Below are 15,943 nucleotides of genomic sequence, written 5' to 3'. Positions count from 1 at the left end.
CAAGATTTAGGACAACAAGCATCTCATTCATCAATTCAAACTATTGCATCTGTTGAACCTCTCCAGGTAGCTCCTCCAATTTCAATTGAGACCCAAATAGTTGATTTAACAGGAGAACATGCTCACCATTCTCCAACACAGATCTTAAGTATCGAACATTCTTCTCCACTAAACAAAGTTGAAACCTCTACTGGATTCCAGGTGGCTCCTGATTCTGACTCTACTTCTCGAGTCTCTGAAACTATTACCCCTGATTCAGATTCTCCATCCCGAGTTTTGAAAACCAACCCTTCACCACCAAGAATTTCTAGTCCACTCAAGGATGCTAAACTTCTAACTCGTCCTAGTTTAGGGTCTGGAGATCTGGGCAAAGTCTCTGAATCCACAGATGCCGACCTAATTACACTAGTTACCATTCTGAATTAAGTTGTTCAGGAGGATAAGGTGCCCATTTCTTCCACTGCACTTACAGGTCCTTCTACATCCAATTTCTCACCTGAGCCAAGTATTGGTGCTCGAGAACAACTTTTGGCCCTTCTCAACTTCTGGATCATCCACCCACTGAATGGACAAATAATGCAACCTTGAACTCAATTCTGTCTGATGTCCTAAGTTCATCTCTTGAACTCCAGGTTCCATCCCAACATTCTGCTATAATAAGCTAATTCATAAAAGTTGCTAACAGGTGTGTATCTGCTCAAGATAAGCTATAAGAGGTCAAAGATAAAGCAGCTCTCTAGTCTATAAAAGCTTTCCGTGAAGAGTTTGACTTAAGAATATCTCAAGCCTTTTCTGCTCAAGCTTATTATGACAAGGAAGAAAGAGAACATGAAACGAAATTGGCTCAAATCAATGAGAAACTTGCCAAAATTTGAAAGAGGAAGGTGATGAGCGGATAATTTGTACGCTTTTTGGCATTGTTTTTAGTATGTTTTTAGTATGATCTAGTTAGTTTTTAGTATATTTTATTAGTTTTTAGTTAAAATTCACTTTTCTGGACTTTACTATGAGTTTGTGTGTTTTTCTGTGATTTCAGGTATTTTCTGGCTGAAATTGAGGGACCTGGGCAAAAATCTGATTCAGAGACTGAAAAGGACTGCAGATGCTGTTGGATTCTGACCTCCCTGCACTCGAAGTGGATTTTCTGGAGCTACAGAAGCCCAATTGGCGCGCTCTCAACGGCGTTGGAAAGTAGACATCCTGGGCTTTCCAGCAATATATGATAGTCCATACTTTGCCCAAGATTTGATGGCCCAAACCGGCGTTCAAAGTCACCCTCAGAAATTCCAGCGTTAAACGCCGGAACTGGCACCTAAATGGGAGTTAAACGCCCAAACTGGCATAAAAGCTGGCGTTTAACTCCAAGAAGAGTCTCTACACGAAATTGCTTCATTGCTCAGCCCAAGCACACACCAGTGGGCCCGAAAGTGAATTTTTATGTCATTTACTCATCTCTGTACACCATAGGCTACTAGTTTTCTATAAGTAGGACCTTTTACTATTGTATTGATGATATCTGGGTAGCTATCTTTGTTCTTATGCTATCTTAGATCATTGGGAGGCTGGCCTCACGGCCATGCCTAGACCTTGTTCTTATGTATTTTCAACGGTGGAGTTTCTACACACCATAGATTAAGGTGTGGAGCTCTGATGTACCTCGAGTATTAATGCAATTACTATTGTTCTTCTATTCAATTCCGCTTGTTCTTGTTCCAAGATATTCATTCGCACTCAAGAACTTGATGAATGTGATGATTATGTGACGCTCATCATCATTCTCACTTATGAATGCGTGCCTGACAACCACTCCCGTTCTACAAGCAAACAAGGCTTGAATGTTTATCTCTTGGATTCTTTAACCGGAATCTTCGTGGTATAAGCTAGAACTGATGGCGGCATTCAAGAGAATCCGAAAGGTCTAAACCTTGTCTGTGGTATTCTGAGTAGGATTCAATGATTGAATGACTGTGACGAGCTTCAAACTCCTGAGGGCGGGGCGTTAGTGACAGACGCAAAAGAATCACTGGATTCTATTCCGGCCTGATTGAGAACCGACAGATGGATAGCCGTGCCGTGACAGGGTGCGTTGAACATTTCCACTGAGAGGATGGGAGGTAGCCACTGACAACGGTGAAATCCTTGCATACAGCTTGCCATGGAAAGGAGTAAGAAGGATTGGATGAAGACAGTAGGAAGGCAGAGAGACGGAAGGGACAAAGCATCTCCATTCGCTTATCTGAAATTCTCACCAATGGAATACATAAGTATCTCTATCTTTATCTTTATGTTTTATTCATATATCATTCATAACCATTTGAGTCTGCCTGACTAAGATTTACAAGGTGACCATAGCTTGCTTCATACCAACAATCTCTGTGGGATCGACCCTTACTCGCGTAAGGTTTATTACTTGGACGACCCAGTGCACTTGCTGGTTAGTTGTACGGAGTTGTGATAAAGAGTTGAGATTGCAATGAGCGTACCATGTTGATGGCGCCATTGATGATCACAATTTCGTGCACCAAGTTTTTGGCGCCGTTGCCGGGGATTGTTTCGTGTATGGACAACTGACGGTTCATCTTGTTGCTTAGATTAGGTATTTTTCAGAATTTCTTTAAAAATGAATTCTAGAGTTTCATGATGATCTGTTGAAATCTGGCTGGCTGAGAAGCCATGTCTAATCTTATTGGACCGAGGTTTCAACTTATCATCACAAGAGCTTGTTGATTTCTATCAATCTTGCTATTGGAGCAATGATCTGCTAAGGCTTGGCTGGCCATTGGCCATGTCTAGTGTTTTGGACCGAAGCTTTCTTTGAAAGCTTGGCTGGCTGTGAAGCCATGTCTAATTCCTGGACCGGAGTCTTAGACTAGCATTGCAATGATTCCTGGAATTCAAATTAAGAATTCTGAAACCTTTATTTTCCATTTTCATATAATTTTCGAAAAAAGCACAAAAAAATTGCAAAACCATAAAAACCAAAAAAGATTTCATGTTTCTTGTTTGAGTCTAGTGTCTAATTTTAAGTTTGGTGTCTTGCAATGCATTGTTTATTTGATCTTGGTTCTATTTTCAAGTCAATAGTACAGGGAACTGTAGATTCAGAACATGCAGCAGAGGAATTACACAGAAAAAGCTGGGCGTTCAAAACGCCCAGTGAAGAAGGACAGACTGGCGTTTAAACGCCAGTCAGGGTGCCTGGTTGGGCGTTTAACGCCCAAAAAGGTAGTGCATTGGGCGTTAAACGCCAGAATGTGCACCATTCTGGGCGTTTAACGCCAGGATGGCACAAGGGGGAGGATTTTGTTTTCAAATCAATTTTTTTTCAAGTTTTCAAAGTTTTTCAAAATCAAATCTTTTTCAAATCATATCTTTTCAAACAAATGTTTTCAAAATCAATTTCTTTCCTTTTTCAAAGATACTTGCTATCAATTAATGATTTGATTCAACATTTCAAGTATGATGCCTTTTCTGTTGAGAAAGGTTTAATGTTTGAATCATATCTTTTCTTGATACCCAAGTTATTAATTTTTAAAATCAAATCTTTTTTAAAAATTGTTTTCAAATCATATCTTCTCAATCACATTTTTTTAAAACCAATCATATCTTCTTAACCTCATCTTTTTCAAAATAGTTTTCAATCAAATCTTTTTGACTTCTAATCTCAAAATCTTTTTTAAAACTCACTTGATTCTTTTTCCACTTTGAGTTTTCGAAAATTATCAATCAATTTTTCAAATTGATTTTAAAAACTTCTTAATTAATTTTCGAAAATTCTCTTCCCCTCTTCTCACATCCTTCTATTTATGGAGTACCACTCCTTCTCAATGCACAATTCGAACTCTATCTGATTAAGTTCGAATTCTTCTACCTCTTTCTTCTATTTTTCTGTTCTTCTGACACCTAAAGGAATCTCTATACTGTGACATAGAGGATTCCACATTTTCTTGTTCTCTTCTCTTTCATATGAGCAGGAGCAGAGACAAAGGCATTCTTGTTGAAGCTGACCCTGAACCTGAAAGGACCTTGAAGCGAAAGCTAAGAGAAGCTAAGGCACAACTTTCTGTAGAGGACCTGACAGAAATCTTCAAAGAAGAAGAAGACATGGCAGCCGAAAACAACAACAATGCCAACAATGCAAGGAAGGTGCTGGGTGACTTTACTGCACCTACTCCCGACTTCTATGGGAGAAGCATCTCTATCCCTGCCATTGGAGCAAACAACTTTGAGCTTAAGCCTCAATTAGTTTCTCTAATGCAACAGAATTGCAAGTTTCATGGACTTCCATTGGAAGATCCCCATAAGTTTTTAGCTGAATTCTTGCAAATCTGTGACACTGTCAAGACTAATGGGGTTGACCCTGAGGTCTACAGACTTATGCTATTCCCTTTTGCTGTAAGAGACAGAGCTAGGACATGGTTGGATTCACAACCTAAAGAAAGCCTGGACTCATGGGAAAAGCTAGTCAATGCCTTCTTGGCAAAGTTCTTTCCACCTCAAAAATTGAGTAAGCTTAGAGTGGAAGTCCAAACCTTCAGACAGAAGGATGGAGAATCCCTCTATGAAGCTTGGGAAAGATACAAATAATTGATCAGAAAATGTCCTTCTGACATACTTTCTGAATGGAGCATCATAGGTATTTTCTATGATGGTCTCTCTGAACTGTCCAAGATGTCTTTGGATAGCTCTACTGGAGGATCTCTTCATCTGAAGAAGACGCCTACAGAAGCTCAAGAACTAATTGAAATGGTTGCAAATAACCAATTCATGTACACTTCTGAAAGGAATCCTGTGAACAATGGGGCAAATCAGAAGAAAGGAGTTCTTGAGATTGATACTCTGAATGCCATTCTGGCTCAGAACAAGATATTGACTCAACAAGTCAATTTGATTTCTCAAAGTCTGTCTGGAATGCAAAATGCACCAAGCAGTACTAAGGATGCTTCATCTGAAGAAGAAGCATATGATCCTGAGAACCCTTCAATGGAAGAGGTGAATTACCTAGGAGAACCCTACGGAAACACCTATAATTCTTCATAGAGAAATCACCCAAATTTCTCATGGAAGGATCAACAGAGACCTCAACAAGGTTTCAACAACAATAATGGTGGAAGAAACAGGTTTAGCAATGGCAAGCCTTTTCCATCATCTTCTCAGCAACAGACAGAGAATTCTAAGCAGAACCCCTCTGACTTAGCAACTATGGTCTCTGATCTAATCAAAACCACTCAAAGTTTCATGACTGAAACAAGGTCCTCCATTCAGAACTTGGAGGCACAAGTGGGACAGCTGAGCAAGAAAGTTACTGAACTCCCTCCTAGTACTCTCCCAAGCAACACAGAAGAAAATCCAAAAGGAGAGTGTAAGGCCATCAACATGGCCGAATTTGGAGAGGAAGGAGAGGAAGTGAACGCCACTGAGGAAGACCTCAGTGGGCGTGCACTGACCTCCATTGAGTTCCCCAATGAGGAACCATGGGAATCTGAGACTCAAAATGAGACCATAGAGATTCCATTGGACTTACTTCTGCCTTTCATGAGCTCTGATGAGTATTCTTCCTCTGAAGAGGATGAGTATGTCACTGAAGAGCAAGTTGCTAAATACCTTGGAGCAATCATGAAGCTAAATGACAAGTTATTTGGAAATGAGACTTGGGAGAATGAACCCCCTTTGCTCACCAAAGAACTGGATGACTTGTCTAGGCGGAAATTACCTCAAAAGAGACAAGATCCTGGGAAGTTTTCAATACCTTGTACCATAGGCACCATGACCTTCAAGAAGGCTTTGTGTGACTTAGGGTCAAGTGTAAACCTCATGCCTTTCTCTGTAATGGAGAAGCTAGGGATCTTTGAGGTGCAAGCTGCAAGAATCTCATTAGAGATGGCAGACAACTCAAGAAAACAAGCTCATGGACTTGTAGAGGATGTTTTGGTGAGGATTGAAAACCATTACATCCCTGCTGATTTCATAGTCCTAGAGACTGGGAAGTGCATGGATGAAACCATCATCCTTGGCAGACCCTTCCTAGCCACAGCAAAGGCTGTGATTGATGTTGATAGAGGCGAACTGATCATTCAAGTGAATGAAGAATCCTTTGTGTTTAAGGCTCAAGGATATCCCTCTGTCACCATGGAGAGGAAGCATAAAGAGCTTCTCTCAAATCAGAGTCAAACAGAGCCCCCACAGTCAAACTCTAAGTTTGGTGTTGGGAGGCCACAACCAAACTCTAAGTTTGGTGTTGAACCCCCACATTCAAACTCTAAGTTTGGTGTTGGGAGGTTCCAACATAGCTCTGAGCATTTCTGAGGCTCCATGAGAGTCCTCTGTCAAGCTAATGACATTAAAGAAGCGCTTTTTGGGAGGCAACCCAATGTTATATTTTGACTATTCTCTTTTGTTATTTTATGTTTTTTTTTAGGTTGATGATCATGAGAAGTCACAAAATCAATTGAAAAAGCAAAAACAGAATGAAAAACAGGAAGACAAACAGCACACCCTGGAGGAAGAACTTACTGGCGTTTAAACGCCAGTAAGGCTAGCAGGTGGGCGTTTAACGCCCAGTCTGGCACCATTCTGGGCGTTTAACGCCAGAAAGGGGCACCAGACTGGTGTTAAACGCCAGAAAAGGGCAAGAACCTGGCGTTAAACGCCAGAAATGGGCACCAGCCCGGCGTTTAACGCCAGAATTGGCTCAAAACGTGATTTTGCATGCCATTTGGTGCAGGGATGACTTTTCCTTGACACCACAGGATCTGTGGACCCCACAGGATCCCCACCAACCCCACCACTCTCTCTCTTCTTCACCCATTCACCAATCACCTCAACACCTCTTTCCCAAAAACCCTTCACCTATCAAATCCCATCTTCTCTTCAACACTCACATCCATCCTTCATAAAACTCCACCTACCTCACCATTCAAATTCAAACCACTTTCCCACCCAAACCCACCCTCACTTGACCGAACTTTACCCTTCCCCCTCCCCTATATATACCCTTCTTCACCCCTTCATTTTCACACAACCTAAACACCACTTCTCCCCCTCTTTGGCCGAACACAAAAGCCATTCCCTTCTTCCTCATTTCTTCTTCTTCTACTCTCTTCTTTCTTCTTTGCTCGAGGACGAGCAAACCTTTTAAGTTTGGTGTGGTAAAAGCGTTGCTTTTTCGTTTTTCCATAACCATTTATGACATCCAAGGCCGGAGAAACCTCTAGAAAGAGGAAAGGGAAGGCAAAAGCTTCTACCTCCGAGTCATGGGAGATGGAAAGATTCATCTCAAGGGTGCATCAAGACCACTTCTATGAAGTTGTGGCCTTGAAGAAGGTGATCCCCGAGGTCCCTTTTTCACTCAAAAAAAAGTGAATATCCGGAGATCCGACATGAGATCCGAAGAAGAGGTTGGGAAATTCTTACCAACCCCATTCAACAAGTCGGAATCTTAATGGTTCAAGAGTTCTATGCCAATGCATGGATCACCAAGAACCATGATCAAAGTGTGAACCCGGATCCAAAGAATTATCTTACTATGGTTCGGGGGAAATACTTGGATTTTAGTCCGGAAAATGTAAGGTTGGCATTCAACTTGCCTATGATGCAAGGAGATGAACATCCTTGCACTAGAAGGGTCAACTTTGATCAAAGGTTGGACCAAGTCCTCACTGACATTTGTGAAGAGGGCGCCCAATGGAAGAGAGATTCAAGAGGGAAGCCGGTTCAATTGAGAAGGCATGACCTCAAACCCGTGGCTAGAGGATGGTTGGAGTTCATCCAACGCTCAATCATTCCCACTAGCAACCGGTCCGAAGTTACTCTAGACCGGGCCATCATGATTCATAGCATCATGATTGGAGAAGAAGTGGAAGTTCATGAGGTTATAGCCCAAGAACTCTATAAGGTGGCGGACAAGTCCTCTACCTTAGCAAGATTAGCCTTTCCTCATCTCATTTGTCACCTCTGTTATTCTGTTGGAGTTGACATAGAGGGAGACATCCCCATTGATGAGGACAAGCCCATCACTAAGAAAAGGATGGAGCACACAAGAGACCCCACTCATCATGAGATCCCTGAGATTCCTCAAGGGATGCACTTTTCTCCACAAAACTATTGGGAGCAACTAAACACCTCCCTAGGAGAATTGAGTTCCAACATGGGACAACTAAGGGTGGAGCACCAAGAACACTCCATCATCCTCCATGAAATTAGAGAAGATCAAAGAATCATGAGAGAGGAACAACAAAGACAAGGAAGAGACATTGAGGAGCTCAAGCACTCCATAGGATCTTCAAGAGGAAGAAAGAGCCGCCATCACTAAGGTGGACCCGTTCTTTAATCTCCTTGTTCTTTATTTTCTGTTTTTTGAATTTTAGTGCTTATGTTCATCTATGTTTGTGTCTTGTGATCATTAGTGTCTTAGTGTCTATGCCTTAAAGTTATGAATATCCTATGAATCCATCACCTTTCTTAAATGAAAAAAATGTTCTTAATTGAAAAAGAAAAGAATTGCATGAATTTTGAATTTTATAACAGTTTAATTATTTTGATGTGGTGGCAATATTTTTGTCTTCTGAATGTATGCTTAAACAGTGCATATGTCTTTTGAATTTGTGGTTCATGAATGTTGGCTCTTGAAAGAATGATGAAAAAGGAGACATGTTACTGAGGATCTGAAAAATCATAAAAATGATTCTTGAAGCAAGAAAAAGCAGTAAATACAAAAAAAAGAGAAAAAAAGAGGCGAAAAAAAAAACGAAAAAGAAAGAGAAAAAGAAAGAAAAAGAAAGAAATAAAGTTGTGATCCAAGGCAAAAAGAGTGTGCTTAAGAACCCTGGACACCTCTAATTGGGGACTCTAGCAAAGCTGAGTCATAATCTGAGAAGGTTCACCCAATTATGTGTTTGTGGCATGTATGTATCCGGTGGTAATACTGGAAGACAGAGTGCTTTGGGCCACGGCCAAGACTCAGAAAGTAGCTGTGTTCAAGAATCATCATACTTAACTAGGAGAATCAATAACACTATCTGGATTCTGAGTTCCTAAAGAAGCCAATCATTTTGAGTTGCAAAGGATATAGTGAGATGCCAAAACTGTTCAGAGGCAAAAAGCTAAAAGCCCCGCTCATCTAATTAATACTGATCTTCATAGATGTTTTTGGAATTCATTGCATATTCTCTTCTTTTTATCTTATTTGATTTTTAGTTGCTTGGGGACAAGCAACAATTTAAGTTTGGTGTTGTGATGAGCGGATAATTTGTACGCTTTTTGGCATTGTTTTTAGTATGTTTTTAGTATGATCTAGTTAGTTTTTAGTATATTTTTATTAGTTTTTAGTTAAAATTCACTTTTCTGGACTTTACTATGAGTTTGTGTGTTTTTTTGTGATTTCAGGTATTTTCTGGCTGAAATTGAGGGACCTGAGCAAAAATCTGATTCAGAGACTGAAAAGGACTGCAGATGCTGTTGGATTCTGACCTCCCTGCACTCGAAGTGGATTTTCTGGAGCTACAAAAGCCCAATTGGCGCGCTCTCAATGGCGTTGGAAAGTAGACATCCTGGGCTTTCCAGCAATATATGATAGTCCATACTTTGCCCAAGATTTGATGGCCCAAACCGGCGTTCAAAGTCACCCTCAGAAATTCCAGCGTTAAACGCCGGAACTGGCACCTAAATGGGAGTTAAACGCCCAAACTGGCATAAAAGCTGGCGTTTAACTCCAAGAAGAGTCTCTACACAAAATTGCTTCATTGCTCAGCCCAAGCACACACCAAGTGGGCCCGGAAGTGGATTTTTATGTCATTTACTCATCTCTGTACACCCTAGGCTACTAGTTTTCTATAAGTAGGACCTTTTACTATTGTATTGATGATATCTGGGTAGCTATCTTTGTTCTTATGCTATCTTAGATCATTGGGAGGCTGGCCTCACGGCCATGCCTAGACCTTGTTCTTATGTATTTTCAACGGTGGAGTTTCTACACACCATAGATTAAGGTGTGGAGCTCTGCTGTACCTCGAGTATTAATGCAATTACTATTGTTCTTCTATTCAATTCCGCTTGTTCTTGTTCCAAGATATTCATTCACACTCAAGAACATGATGAATGTGATGATTATGTGACGCTCATCATCATTCTCACTTATGAACGCGTGCCTGACAACCACTCCCGTTCTACAAGCAAACAAGGCTTGAATGTTTATCTCTTGGATTCTTTAACCGGAATCTTCGTGGTATAAGCTAGAACTGATGGCGGCATTCAAGAGAATCCGGAAGGTCTAAACCTTGTCTGTGGTATTCTGAGTAGGATTCAATGATTGAATGACTGTGATGAGCTTCAAACTCCTGAGGGCGGGGCGTTAGTGACAGACGCAAAAGAATCACTGGATTCTATTCCGGCCTGATTGAGAATCGACAGATGGATAGCCGTGCCGTGACAGGGTGCGTTGAACATTTCCACTGAGAGGATGGGAGGTAGCCACTGACAACGGTGAAACCCTTGCATACAGCTTGCCATGGAAAGGAGTAAGAAGGATTGGATGAAGACAGTAGGAAGGCAGAGAGACGGAAGGGACAAAGCATCTCCATTCGCTTATCTGAAATTCTCACCAATGGAATACATAAGTATCTCTATCTTTATCTTTATGTTTTATTCATATATCATTCATAACCATTTGAGTCTGCCTGACTAAGATTTACAAGGTGACCATAGCTTGCTTCATACCAACAATCTCCGTGGGATCGACCCTTACTCGCGTAAGGTTTATTACTTGGACGACCCAGTGCACTTGCTGGTTAGTTGTACGGAGTTGTGATAAAGAGTTGAGATTGCAATGAGCGTACCATGTTGATGGCGCCATTGATGATCACAATTTCGTGCACCAGAAGGCTGATATAGCAACACCTCTAACCACTATCCAACATAAGAACCAAAAGCTCGTACAAGAATTTATTTCCATTGAGGCCAAACAAGAAGAATGTGAAAAGCAACTTGGCAAGGCCCAATACGAAGAATATGAGCAAATCGAAGCACTTTCGGCTCTGGATAGTGAAAGGGTAAAGTTACGTTCAGACTTAGCAAAGCTTATGGCACCTTACCTTTCTCCTCCTTAGGGTTCAATGCTTGTAATGATTTCCTTTTGTTTTTATCCTCAGACTTATGCATTTCAATTCTGAGTTAACAAACAATGATATGGCTTTAAATACTTTTCATTTATTGAATTAATTATATTTCCAGATTCAATATCTTTGACTTGATATGCGTTTCCGAAATATAATCCAATTACTGATTGTTCTATGATTGAGGTGTTTAACCTTACTGACTTAGAAAATATTGTGTAATTTTCAGCCACCCAGGTTTAGCTTTTATGATGCGGCAAAGCCAATGTATACATCAAGAAGAAACCTACCTCCATCAAAGATTGACAACAGCAAGGTCAGTTAGTGTCTAGTATTCACATGAACATATATTGTAAGAAATCAATAATAAGAAGCACAAAAACCATAGCACATGCTGATGGATATGGACTTAATTAATTTATACAAAAAACAAGAAAATTCATAAATCATGTATTATTGCATGCCTTTGTTATTATCTAAGGATGGAAATCACTACTATTTTCTGCTATCAAATCTCAGATTTCACATTTTAGTTGTTCTTATGCAGATTTTTGATTCAATTATATCACATAGGAGCTTTGTGGATAGTTCGTTCATAGAGCATAGTGTGGTTGGAATCAGATCTAGAATAAACTCAAATGTATGTTCACTTAAAGATTCCGTGTAACAATTCTAGTTACAGAAGATACCAATGCAATGCATTTTTTCACTAGCACTACTATAAACACCTGATTTATCAGTAGCAATTCTCAAATTCATAGGTTGAACATTTTAGAAATTTTTGTAAACTAGAAATATACATAATACATACTCTTCGTCAATGCAGGATATTGTGATGCTTCGTGCTGATTTCTACAAAACAAAATTAAATGTGACAACACTATTAGCCGAGGGAAGAGTTCCTATAGGGATAGGAGAAAATACAAAAATCAAGTACACGCTGCAACTCTCGCTTTCTTAATATTTGTCCATTGGTTCCTCTTTTCATCTGTTCTCACTTCTTTTTCGTCACAAATGCAGAGACTGTATTATTGACAAAAGGCTAGAATTGGAAAGAACGTTGTAATCGCAAATAAGGATGTAAGCTTTGTGAAACTAAGCTATGACATATTTTTTCTGAGATATGAGAAACAACTTAATAGAAGTAAGCAAGAGAAGATCTGAGATTGGAGAGAGAGAGAGAGAGAGATAGAGAGGAAAGAAGATCCAAGATCCGAAAGAAGACTTGAGGTCGTCGATTGGTTGAACAGTATCACCCTAACCGGTCTTCTGTAATCGGCGTCAATCACCCCAGCACCAACGTCAATTAAATGCTTCAACGCAAGACCCAATCGCAGAGAAACAAAAACCCCCAAAAATTAGCACCAAAAACAATTTTGAAACCGTAACCCCAACAAAAACAAAGAAGTCGGTAATTTAATCACCAATGCGGGCATAGGTGCCTTCTGGAATCGAAATGCTGAGGTCAGTAGCCACCAGAGCCTTGCCTCTCACCGGAATCTTTGTCTCTACAGCACTAACAGAAAAACAAAATAAAATAGAATTTCAGTTTCGATTTCAGCTTTTCTAACAGAATAACTGTTTCAGTTTAACTTGAGAGGGAGAGGTACCTGGAGAGATCGTAACAGGCGGAGAGAGGAGAAGCCCTACCTAGAGGGAAGAACGGCATTGTCGGAGAGCTTCTTTACATGGAGGAGACGAAGGAGAGATAGAAGGAAGATCGAGAGCGTCGTATATGTGTTTCGCTGAATGAACTAGGGATTGCAGTTTTTTTATTTTATATACGTGTGAAAACAGCGGTTCAAAACCGCCATAATCACCAAAATCGCCACCATATACAAAGCCAATTACGACAGCAACAAAAAATGCCATAATATTTGGATATTATAGTAGTTCTTTAAAACCGCCTTAATATCAATGCCATTTTAAACCCCTTTTTTTGTAATGTTCGATAACAGATAATTAATGCCACAATAGCATCAAGGCAGCAAAGCAGTTCCACATTTTATATTTAAAATTTGTGGCATACTCATGGATAAGTTACTACAGAAAACACCGTTAAAATTAACGGCAAATTAGCAGCAAAATATATCAATGAAGAAAATTATAATATCATTGCAGAAAAAGATAAATATATATATATATATATATATATATATATACACACACTGAAGCAAAGCAATTTAAACTTATAATGTTAAACAATGTCATTTACTTAGCCAAGAAATTCAATTGTAAAATATTTTGACATGTAAAGTCCAAAGTATTTTGTTATTTAGGTAAACTTTTTTGCTTTTAAGATGTAATCTAAATGGCAACTTGCTTTGACTTCCTTGGCTTAATAAATTTTCTATTTTTATAACATAGAAATACTTTGTATACACAAGTGAAACTTAACTATTCTAAATGTTCCACAAATTAATATTAATGGTTTGTCACAAAAATGATAAGAGCAAAAGCAACAAACTTGGTTACCATTACAAATTCATGGCATCAAAATTTCAAAGTACGTAATATCATAATTTTGAGACAATAGTTTTCCATCTTATGTCAACAAACTTGATAAAAAAAAGGTGCCATCAATCATCTATTGAAGTCAACAAAGCAAAAATTTCCATCAATAAATGTTTCTGGTACTAGTGGTGGAGCAGGCACAAATACTTTTTGAAAGAAAAAATTGCATCACTAGTATGGGACAAGAATCCAATTGGTATAGGATAATATCAAACTATTACGAACATCAACTAATTTATACATGTACGTCAACAAAATTTAAACAACAAAAACGTATTTTCTGGTTTTCCTTTCACAAACGCAAGGCAAATGAATGCGCATAAATGGGCAGAATCTCACCTAATCTTGGGGCTTAGGTTTGCTCTATCATTTAGGTCTAAAGGCTTACAAAAATGAAGTAGCAGATCTTGGTTATGATGTCATTTTATTCTAGATTTGTCTATGGACATGGATAAGAAACTCCACATAGGAGTAAACGGAGTCTAGAAAGCACAAGAGCAAACAGAGTCCAACCTGCAACAACTAGCAGCGATTAACAACACATCTCAATCAATCCATCAAACAACAGAATTCATATTTCAATTCCAATTGAGATTTTTGTGAAGCTATAGAAATTGGGAACACCATTGCAATTATATACTTAAAAGAAAAAGAAATTAGTGGGATGCAGTCATGCAGACTAAATCCCTAGTTGTTGAAAAAGATACACATCAAAGAACTAGAATAATCTAATTAAGGCCAACGAAAACATGTTACCTTGATTGATAAAGGGAAAGCAGTGAACAACAAAGAACCATAGTGAATAGCGATGCAGTGAACACTAGTGATCAATGAACATCAAGCTGAAGCTTAACGACACAAACATTAAGCAGATGTGAACAAAAACAGCAATTGCGAACCAATAACTTAAAGACAGCAAATCAAAAAACATTTTAAGACGACCAAGACGAAAATAACAACAAAGTCTTATTTTGTGGTAATCCCTCGACATCCAACATTAAAATTTTGTCGAATCTTTATGACATGGACTAAACATGATATTGTGCTAAACATTTTAAGACACAAGTAGGAAAAATTAGATGTACATGACCATGAGCTTCCAGTCATATTTCCCAATCATCAAGATTAGGAAATACCAAAGAATGATGTTAGAATCTTTTGTTATATTTTCTTAAAAGGGCTGAGAAGAAAGACGAAACAAGATTGTGTATCCTCTGATCAACATATATATATATATATAGAAAGAGAGAGAGAGAGATAGAGAGAGAGAGAGAGAGAGAGTTGTGATTTGTGAAAGGAAAAATTAATGCAGTAAACTCTTATCTTCATGAACAAGGGCATAGTTAATGGTACCTTTTTAAGGCAAGGAACAAGGGCAGATAAAGCAATCAAGCATTGGCTGAGCTTCTCTCTACGCTTCCTCTCAACAATTGCCACCAGGGAATAGAACCCCTATGAGTCACGGTAACTCAATTCAATCACTTGTCCATCTAACTCAATTTGATCCTCCCAGTTCCTAATTTACCAACCTTAATAAGAAGACAACAACGTATTTCATTTTTTAACAATAAAAAACAATTCAACTAACATATTCAACACAACACAGCCACAACCAACTCATGCACTTTTAAAAAATTCATATATTAAAAACTACAATTATTAAAATAAATTCCACTAGTTTGATTATAGAGTTTAAACCTACTTGCTACTTAAAAGAACAGTGCCGTTATCTAGCAACAAAAAAATTGCTCAGTGATATGTTCAGCAACAATTCAACTTAGCAGCAATAAATTTAGCTCATTTACAACTTACAATAACAAATTCAACTATGATAACGTTCGAAGTGTAATAAAAATTTACAGCAATGGAATACCGTGCACAATGAAAAAATACCATTCCAAATTCCTAGTATTCGGCTTCGACAATTCTAAAAGACCACATACAATAGGATTTTTAAGATTCTAATAAAAGAAAAAACGAAAAACTTACAGCAACAAATTCTATTTCCAGCAACAAAAAAATTTACTCAGTAATATGTTCAGCATCATATTCAACTTACAACCACAAAATTCTACTTGTAGAAACAAATTCAATTCATTGATAATTTTTACCAACAAATTCAAGTAAAATAACTTTCAACAACAAAAACTTAAACTCTAATTCTCCAAATATATTTACATCAAAACAAAATTAGCTGAATCATTATTTCAGCAACAACCTCAACTTTCAACAACACATTCAAGATATATTGATGACTTATAGCAACGAAATTGAAAAAGAAATAACAGGGTCAAAGGAAGATGAAACTCACCTGCCTAAGG

The 15,943-nt window shown here is 38.6% G+C and overlaps 1 non-coding gene across 1 annotated transcript; it reads right to left on the bottom strand.

The window, feature by feature from the left end:
• Positions 1-4,509: 4,509 nt before the first annotated feature.
• On the bottom strand, positions 4,510-4,613 carry LOC130942964 (small nucleolar RNA R71). The gene has a single exon (XR_009071506.1). It is a non-coding gene; the product is annotated as a small nucleolar RNA R71 (small nucleolar RNA).
• Positions 4,614-15,943: the final 11,330 nt, after the last annotated feature.

The sequence above is a fragment of the Arachis stenosperma genome, chromosome 7 (assembly GCF_014773155.1).
Source record: "Arachis stenosperma cultivar V10309 chromosome 7, arast.V10309.gnm1.PFL2, whole genome shotgun sequence".
NCBI classification, from domain to species: domain Eukaryota; kingdom Viridiplantae; phylum Streptophyta; class Magnoliopsida; order Fabales; family Fabaceae; genus Arachis; species Arachis stenosperma.
Note: the sequence above shows the minus strand (reverse complement) of the source record. Positions and strands in the feature narration are given on the sequence as shown.